Below are 8,905 nucleotides of genomic sequence, written 5' to 3'. Positions count from 1 at the left end.
CTGCGCAGGCGCCGGGACCCCTGTTCCCGTCCCCGCAGGAAGCGACCATAGAGAAGAGCGGCGGGAGGGAAGGGCCCCTCACTCACTTCCGCCCGCCGCCCGGGGCGCGCGAAGCCTCGGGGCGCCCGCCGCCGGGGGCGCTCGGGGGGCTCGGGGGGCTCTGCGGCGGCGCCTCCGAGGGGCCGCAGGGGCCACCGCGGCAAGGGGACCCCCCCCAGGTGCCCTCCCGGAGACAACCCGGCGAGGAGACGCCCGCTGAGGGGGTCGGGTGCCGACGCCCCCCGTCGTGGGCCCGAGTAGCCCCCCGGGGCCGACCCCAGCGAGGGGGAGCCCCTGGGCGGGGCGCGCCGCCGCCTGAGCGCCTGGCCCCGCGGCCGAGGGGTTCGCGGGGCGCCGCCGCCCGCGAGCCGCGCGGGGAACGACGCCCTGACCTTGGGGGGGGCCCGCGAAGAGGCGGAGCCTGGACCGGCGACCCTGGCGCGTCTGAGCGACGGGCTGGCGGCCCCGGGGGCTTCGTCCGACACGGGGAGGGCAGGCGGTCCCGCCGGCCGCGCTGGGGACGTCGGGGCCGGCGGGCGCTCGGAGCCGACCCGTGAAGGCGTCACGGCCGCGTGCGGACGCTGGGGATCGCTGTGGTGTAGACGTCGTGGACACCGTGAGCACGAGGAGGTGCGGCCGGCCGGCCGGCTGCAGCCGCCCGAAGGGGTAGGGGAGCCTGGGCTGAAGCAGTTGGAAAGGAGCGGATCGAGCGCTCTCGGGGACTGGCGAGTGACCAGCGCAGAGCTGTGCGCGGCCTCTGCTTCCCTGCCCCGGCCCCTCCGCGCCCGCGCGTTTGGCGGCACCGGCGGGGAGGCCCGTCTCCGTCTCCGTGGCCAAACGGCTCTCCGGGGCGCCACACCGAGCCCCAGCAGCTTCGAACTCAAGAAGGGACCTGCTGCCGTTCTGAGGCTTCTTGCAGTAAAATGTCCAGAACTGACCCCGGCTGGTTGGCTTCCATCAGATACTCCTCCGGGAACACGACAGACTGGACACGGATAAATGCCCCGACTCGCCCAAGCACGGCGGCTCAGGGCTGAGGCTGCCCGGTGGAGTCGGAAACTTCACTGAGGAGGGCAAGTTGGGGCCCAGGCAGCCGTCCTCCCGCGTCTCCCCTGTGCTAACCGGCCCGAGATCGCTCTCAGATGGCCTTTGTTAAGGTCTTCGTCAACATCTTTGTCCATCCGTCTTCCCAGTTCGGGGGAAGATCTACATGAAAAAGACTAATTCTGTGGCCCCTTCCCGCCTGCCTGAAGCCCTTACACACCCTTTCTCTGTAGTTTCCAGTTTCTGTGATTTCTGCCCAGTTTCTAAGAGAGAGACACAGTGGGGACTAGAGGAAGGCCACAGTCTGGGGTTGATGAGTTAGGTTTGGAAATGCGTCTAAGCTGTCCAATAAAACAGATGTTCTGTGTTGACACGCTCCAGGATGGTAGCTCCTGGGCACTTGAAATGTGCTGGTGGGACTAGGGATTTAAACTTGACTTCATTAAAATAGCCACATGTGGCGAGTGACTACTGTGTTAGAGCAGGGGCGGTCTGTGGACAGCTAGCCGGAGCTGTCCAGCAGAGAGAGCTGCCGTGTGAGCTGCATAAAACAGTTTGGGGATGATCAGAAGTGAGAGTTGAAGCTACTGGTTGAGACCATGGACATGATCGAGATTGTCCAGGCAATTATCTGTAGAAGGAATAGGGCCCAGGACCTAATTCTGGAAAGCAATCCACACTTATCAGGTAGGCAGCCAATGAGGAGTAGAAAGTGCTGAGATGACGTCTTGGGTCAGGTTTCCCAGAAGCAGACCTGGAGGTGACGTGTGTGCAAGTGACTTTGTCAAACAGTGCTGCCAGAAGAAATCGGTAAGAGAGTGGGAGAAGCAGGAGAGGGAAGGAGAGAAAACCAAACGAGTGATTCCAGGCAAAGAGAAGTTCAACTTGATCCTACAGGGGAGCTCTAGATGAAAGATGCGTGTCAGATTTGTCCAGAAACAAGGGAGCGGGGCATTCCCTATACCTACAAGCCTTAGCTGTTCACCAAGCGACACTCCTGGAGATGTCAGTTCATCAAGACAAAGCTTCCTGGAGTGTGAGGGCATCCCTCGAAACCAGAAAAATAAATCTGGACACCGCGTTGGAAGAGGAACCACACCACAAAGACAATGGGGTATGGGAGTACAGAGCATGCGCGTGGGGGCACTTGGTCAGACACCTCACGAGCAAATGATTATAAAGGGACCCGTGGCATTGCCGCTGCCTCCTGTTTTAAAACATCGGTGACGGAGGCTGTGGGGTCGCGAGTGGACGTTCAAAAAAAAAATTCTTGAGATGTTTTGGGTGCCAAGAAGTGCATTTATTGTTACATGGCGACAAGACTCGGGCAGAAAGAGCCGTAGCTTTGCTGTATGAAGCTGGTGGTTATATGGATCGTGTTCAAAGTGGAGGGGACATGCAGGGAATATTAGATCATAAATGTTTTCTTCGAATTTCTGCCTGTAAAACTACTTTCGCAAGATTCCTCTGGTGCTTATCATTCAGTTGGATGTTAACTATCGGTGACACGTACAGACAGTCATGAGACCCTTTACAGTGTAGCAGCCAGCACGTATTTGATCCTTATCAGAGCTACGCAGGCTTTAGGTCAGCTTTCTGGGCTAAAGGTGAATATTTTTCTGCTTCTGTCCCTATCAACTAACACTGTTTAGGGACTTTAGTGAGAGTAGCTGTTTAAAGATTTTGTTTATTTGACAGAGACACAGCGAGAGAGGGAACACAAGCAAGGGGAGTGGGAGAGGGAGAAGCAGGCTTCCTGCTGAGCAGGGAGCCCGATGCGGGGCTTGATGCCAGGACCCTGGGACCATGACCCGAGCCGAAAGCAGATGCTTAACCAATTGAGCCACCCAGGCGCCCTATGGTGAGAGTGGCTTTAAGGAAGTGGTAGCAGGGGCGCCTGGGGGGCTCCGTGGGTTAAAGCCTCTGCCTTCAGCTCAGGTCATGGTCCTGGAGTCCTGGGATCCCTGTATCCGGGCTCTCTGCTCAGCGGGGAGCCTGCTTCCTCCTCTCTCTCTCTGCCTGCTTGTGATCTCTCTCTGTCAGATAAATAAATAAAATCATTTAAAGAAAAAAAAACAAGGAAGTGGTAGAAGCAGAAGCCAAATGGTAGCGGGCTGAGGAGTAAATGGAAGGTGACGACACGGGAGGAGGAGCCAAAGTATTAACGTAAAAGGGAGAGATACTTGCTTCTCAGGAACAGGGTATGTGACAGGATGCTTTTAGCTCTCAGTAATGAAACCCTTCACCCACTCCCAATGTCGGGGAGCTTCAGCGTGAAAAGAGGGGGCGCTTTCTGGCTGACAATTGAAAACCCAGAGGTAGAATGACTTCGGGCGTTTGAGCGTGGTCTCGGTCTCTCGGCTCTGCTTTCCAGATTGTCCCCTCACAGGTGGCAAGATGGCTAGCAGCAGCCCCAAGCATACACCCTACTAGCTCCACAGTCGTAGTGGGAAAAGATCATAGCCTTCCCAATGGCTCTGGCAAACACAACAGGACTGAGTCTCATCAGCTCTGCCTGGGTCACCAGGTATAATGAAGAACTTGGTTTTTGTCTCCGCTTCCTGGCGCATAACTTTGAAAGTACTTGGAAGTTACCAAGTGATAGAAGTGCCCTTTAGATCCCACCCAAGTTTTAGCTCATGAGGTCACTAATGGCAAGCCCGTGGGTAGCTTCAGGACAAGGGCTGGTCACCAGGAAGACGATCCTGGTGACTAGAGGGTTGCGGTTTTTATTTTACTTTTTATTTATTGACATGTAATGTATTATTAGCCCGAGGGGTACAGGTCTGTGAATCGCCGGTCTATACATCTCACAGCACTCACCATAGCACACACCCTCCCCAGTGTCCATCAGCCTTGTCCCTCCCCCTATCCCCAGCAACCCTCAGTTTCTTTTGCGAGATTAAGAGTCTCTTACGGTGTGTCTCCCTCCCGATCCCATCTCGTTTCGTTTTTTCCTTCCCTCCCCCCAAGCCCCCCACCTTGCCTCTCAAATTCTTCCTATCAGGGAGATCATATGATCATTGTCTTTCTCTGATTGACTTATGCTCAGCATAATACAGAGGGTTGGGATTTTTAAAAAGATTTATGCATGCATGTATGTTAATCTCTACACCTATCACGGGGCTTGAACTCCCAACCCCTGAGACCAAAAGTCACATGTTCTTCTGACTGAGCCAGCCAGGCACCCCCGAGGGTTGGGATTTTGAGCTGCTTGTCCAGGGAGAGGAGGGGGATCCAGAGATTGGGTTCAGTCACGTGGCGATGACGTAATCAGTCACGCCTAAAACACGAAACCGGGTCTCCCAAACCTCACTCTGTCTCTCTTCCTTGAGCTGTTCCTGACTTGTATTCTCGACGCTAACTGTAATCATACGTATAGTGTTCTGCATTCTGTGAGTTGTTCTAGCAAATTATCACACCTGAGGGGGCTGCGGGGTCACGGGAAACTCCCTGATCTGGAGCAGGTTGGTCAGAAGCGAAGATGACGGGGTTCCCCACTTGCAGCTCTCCTCTGAAATGGGGGCCGTCTGGGGGGGACTGAGCCCTTAACCTGTGGGGTCTGAGTTAACTTTGGGCCCTCAGTGCCGGAACTGAACTTGAGTACACTAGTACTCGACAGTGTGATCACAGGGGATAGAGTTTGCTGATGGTGAACCCTGGCTCAGAGGCCAGTCGGAGACCGGGATGGGCGGAGCACAGCAGAGGCAGCTCTTCAGAGGATAACCGGGGTCTCTGACAGAAGGGGAAGTGGTTGCTTGTGGGATTCTACTGGAGGCTCACCGCACTCCATCCCCAAGAGACGGGGATTTCTCCTCTTTTGTCTCCTGGGATGTCAAATCCAGCTTTGGTGCTTTAGTCAGGATCCCCTGCCCCGAATCCAGGGCTGGCACGGGGGCAGGAGGGGAGGGAAGCAGAGAGGAGACTGGGGTTGTGGTCCAGGACGGGCTGGTGCTGACCTGGCCCGGGCGCTACGGTGGGGTTAGTAGCAAGGACAATAGCTGAGAAGACACTGCCAAGGCTGGCTCGTGGGGGAAGAGCGAAGATTGCCCTGGAGCTTCCAGTACGTCCGTTGAGGGGCGTCGAGGACAAAGTCCTGAGCCCGAGTGCCCCAGCTACTAAGTTGCTGACCAGCCTAGTGCTCGTGTCAAAGACACCAGACCCCATCCTCTAAAGAGCAGCAAGAAATCCTAGAAAATCATCAAGTTTAACTTCCTCACTCCAATCCCCATTTTATAGATAATAAAGCAGAGACTTCAAAAGTTACGGTGGTTCACCTTTATTTTCAACGTGATTGTGAATACAAAATTTGCTTTCCACTGAAAACATCAGGATACTTAACAAGCCCGACGCATAGGCTCAACTGAGATAATTCAGCACATAATTCCTTCAACCAATACTTCTTCACCGGAGTGTTGGTTAGGCCCTGCTCAGAGTCACAAAAACAAGCTCTTACTGCCATGACCTGGTGAGACCGGGAACAGCAACAACCCCACAAACCAGCCAACAAGCTGGTAAGATAATAAGGTAATTTTAGAAATTTAGGTGCTCTCGGGGCACCTGGGTGGCTCAATGGGTTAAGCCTCTGCCTTCGGCTCAGTTCATGATCTCAGGGTCTCAGAATAGAGCCCCCAGAATAGAGCAAGAGTAGAGCTCTCTGCCCGGCAGGGAGCCTGCTTCCTCCTCTCTCTCTGCCTGCCTCTGTCAAATAAATAAAATCTTAAAAAGATTTTTTTAGGTGCTACGAGGAAAACCAAAGAGGACCAGTGAGGAGAGGGTGATGGGGGGCTACTTTAGATAGAAGAGGTGACACTGATATCGGAGGTGGGGCTGAATGATGGGACAAACAGCTCTGGGAAAGGCTACAAGGAAGAACAGGCCAGGGAGAGGGAAGAGCATCTACAAAGATCCTGAGGTAGAAACAACTGGGGGATGTTTGCAGACCACAGTGGCCGCCGTGGTTGGCAGCGAGTAAGAGGAGAATCCTACTGGGTGAGGTCACAGAGGCAGGCCACAGGGAGGAGTCTGGATCTTTATAGAACAGCTTTACAAGGTAGAATTCCCCTGCCATACGGGTTGCCCATTTAAAGTAGGAGCTGGGGTTTTATTCTAAGTGTGGTACGGAGTCACGGGAGGGGTGTGTGTGTGTGTGTGTGTGTGTGCATGTCAATTTCTGATCCAAGCTTAACTAATTAATTACAAATTGAAAGGTAATCTTTATTTTTATTTATCTATTGATTTCATTAATCTCTACACCCAATGAGAACCTCAATTTCACAACCCTAAGATCGAGAGTCACATGCTTGGGGTGCTTGGGTGGCTCTGTTGGTTAAGTGTCTGCCTTTGGCTTAGGTCATGGTCCTAGAGTCCCGGGATCGAGTGAGGACCCTGCTTCTCCCACTCCTGCTCCTTCCTCCCTCCAATCCCCTGGCTCATGCTCTCTCGCTCTCAAATTAATAAAAATTAAAAATCTTAAAAAAAAAAAAAAAAGTTGCATGCTCTACGGACTGAGCCAGCCAGGTGGCCCTCTGATCCACATTTTCAGGGCTGATCTTGACTACTGTGTGGGCATGGGTTTGCAGTATTGAGAACAGGAGCTGGGGAGCCCCTGTAGAGGCTGTGAGCTAGCCTAGGTGATAGAAGATCCCACACTGAGCCACAGGGTCAGCAGTGGAGACAGACAAACAATGACATCCAAGACATACTTTGGACAGCAAACCAGCAGGACTGGGTAAGTGGATTAGACACCAGGGTTGAGGGGAGGGAGAAAGGCAGCACTGCTTATTCGGAGGTGGAAGCAGAGCCTGGAAGAGAATGAGGGTCCTGTTTTGGACGTTAGGTCTGTAACACCACTTGGCGGCAGGCACCCTTCGATTTGGAAGGCTCATTAGTAGTTCAGGCACAATCATACAGAGCCCGACAGTGGCCCAGGCAGAGGATACAGACATAAAGGAAGTCCAGTCCTGGTCCCACTCAGGCCACTCGGTCTCAGACAAGTGAAACCAAAAAATACGTCTTAGGGTATTCAGTGCCACGGGACAGGTTCTCTTTTAGGAGGTATCTGGATGCAAACAGGCAACCGCGACAGTCTGGCGTAAGGAGTCCAGTCTTCTAAACTCCTCTGTTTTGCCCTCTTCTGTATTTTGGCTTCATCACTGATCAGATATGACAGGCAGAAGCTCCAGGCTTTGCATCCAGACCCAGCCACACCCAGAGTCAGAAGGCAGCCCATCTCTTTGGTGTCTCCTGGAGGGCGAGAGCCCCTTTCCCGGAAGCCCCCAAAGTAGATCACCACTGACCCATCATGGACCCCAAAGAAGTCACACACTCAACCCTAAACAAAGCCCCTGGCAAGGAGACTAGGCCCACAGAAGTAGACGAGGCCTGTCGGGATTTATTCCCGGCACTGGGGAAAGGACCACCTTGAACAAAATCAGGGCCCCGTCCGTAGGAAGATGGAAACATGAGTGTTAAGCAGGAGCTCGCAGACTGCTGGGGGGGACCCATTTCATTTCAACAGCCTCTTTTTAAAGAGTTCCAGATTCTGCACCAAGAACATGTCTTTAACTACAGTCACTCAAAATGCATGTCTGAAAGAGAAAACCCTTTCTCCAAGCAAACGCACAGCCTCCTCGAGTCCTGATTGTTTCCCAGTTCCTTCGTGTCCGCCCGCCGGCCCTGCCACCCCACCTGCTAGGTTTCTCCGGCAGCCGGCCTTCCTTTTTCTCCTGGCACTGCCCACAAGTCTCGGCAACTCTGAGCCCACCGTATTGCTACCTCACTAGCGGCCGTGCCAAACTGATGCTCCCACAAGCCACATGCTGGACGTCTGTATTCCCTGTGGCTGAATCCCCGCTAGCACGTCTGCTCTCCCAAAGTTAAAGTTACGCGGCCTCTCTTAGGCTCCTCTGATACCGATACGGACACAGGACGATCTAGGCTTCTCCAGTCAGATGCATTCCAGGGAGGCTTTGAATCTGCCTGACTCTGGGGGCCGGAGGGTTGGGAGGGGGGGAAGGCCACCTTCTGGAGGCAGAAGCGGCTTCAGTGCCATGAGCAGTAGGTATCGCGGATGAGTCTAAGGCCTGGCCCTTGGTGTTTGGTGGTGGTGGCGGTGGCGGGAACCCCACTTTTCTTCCCACATCAGATCAGTTCCATGGCTTGGGAGCGGTTTCTCTGGCCCATCCCACACTTCTGTAAGCTAACTCAAACCCCTAAACAAATCCTTCTTCTGCGTAAACCAGCCAATGGAAATTCTGTTGTCTGTAAATCAAGACTTCCAACTACTGGGGCGCCTGGGTGGCTCAGTGGGCTAAACCTCTACCTTCAGCTCAGGTCATGATCTCAGGGTCCTGGAATCAAGCCCCGCATCGGGCTTTTTGCTCAGCAGGGAGCCTGCTTCCCCTCCACCCCCTGCCTGCCTGCTTCTCTGCACACTTGTGATCTCTCTGTCAAATAAATAAAATCTTAAAAAAAAAAAAAAGACTTCGATTACAGACGATACTAGAGTCAACAGCAACAGCTCTACAAAAAATCTTCTCTGTTCGGACTCTTCTGAGAGCTGGGTTTCTCCAACTTCAGTCATTCGTGAACCACCTGCCCCCAAATCTGCCATATGTTGATATTCCCATAATATTATCTACCACATGCCGCTTCTTAAACAGACTTATTTATTAATATTTTTAAGAAGATTTTATTTATTTACTTGAGAGTGCACGAGCGAGACAGCAGAGGCAGGAGGAGCAGCAGAGGGAGAGGGAGAGGGAGAAGCAGGCTCCCCACTGAGCAGGAAGCCTGATGCAGGGCTCCATCTCAGGACCCC

This window comes from Mustela putorius, unplaced genomic scaffold (assembly GCF_011764305.1).
Source record: "Mustela putorius furo isolate JIRA1106 unplaced genomic scaffold, ASM1176430v1.1 tig00004039_pilon_pilon_pilon, whole genome shotgun sequence".
Lineage (NCBI taxonomy): Eukaryota > Metazoa > Chordata > Mammalia > Carnivora > Mustelidae > Mustela > Mustela putorius.
Note: the sequence above shows the minus strand (reverse complement) of the source record.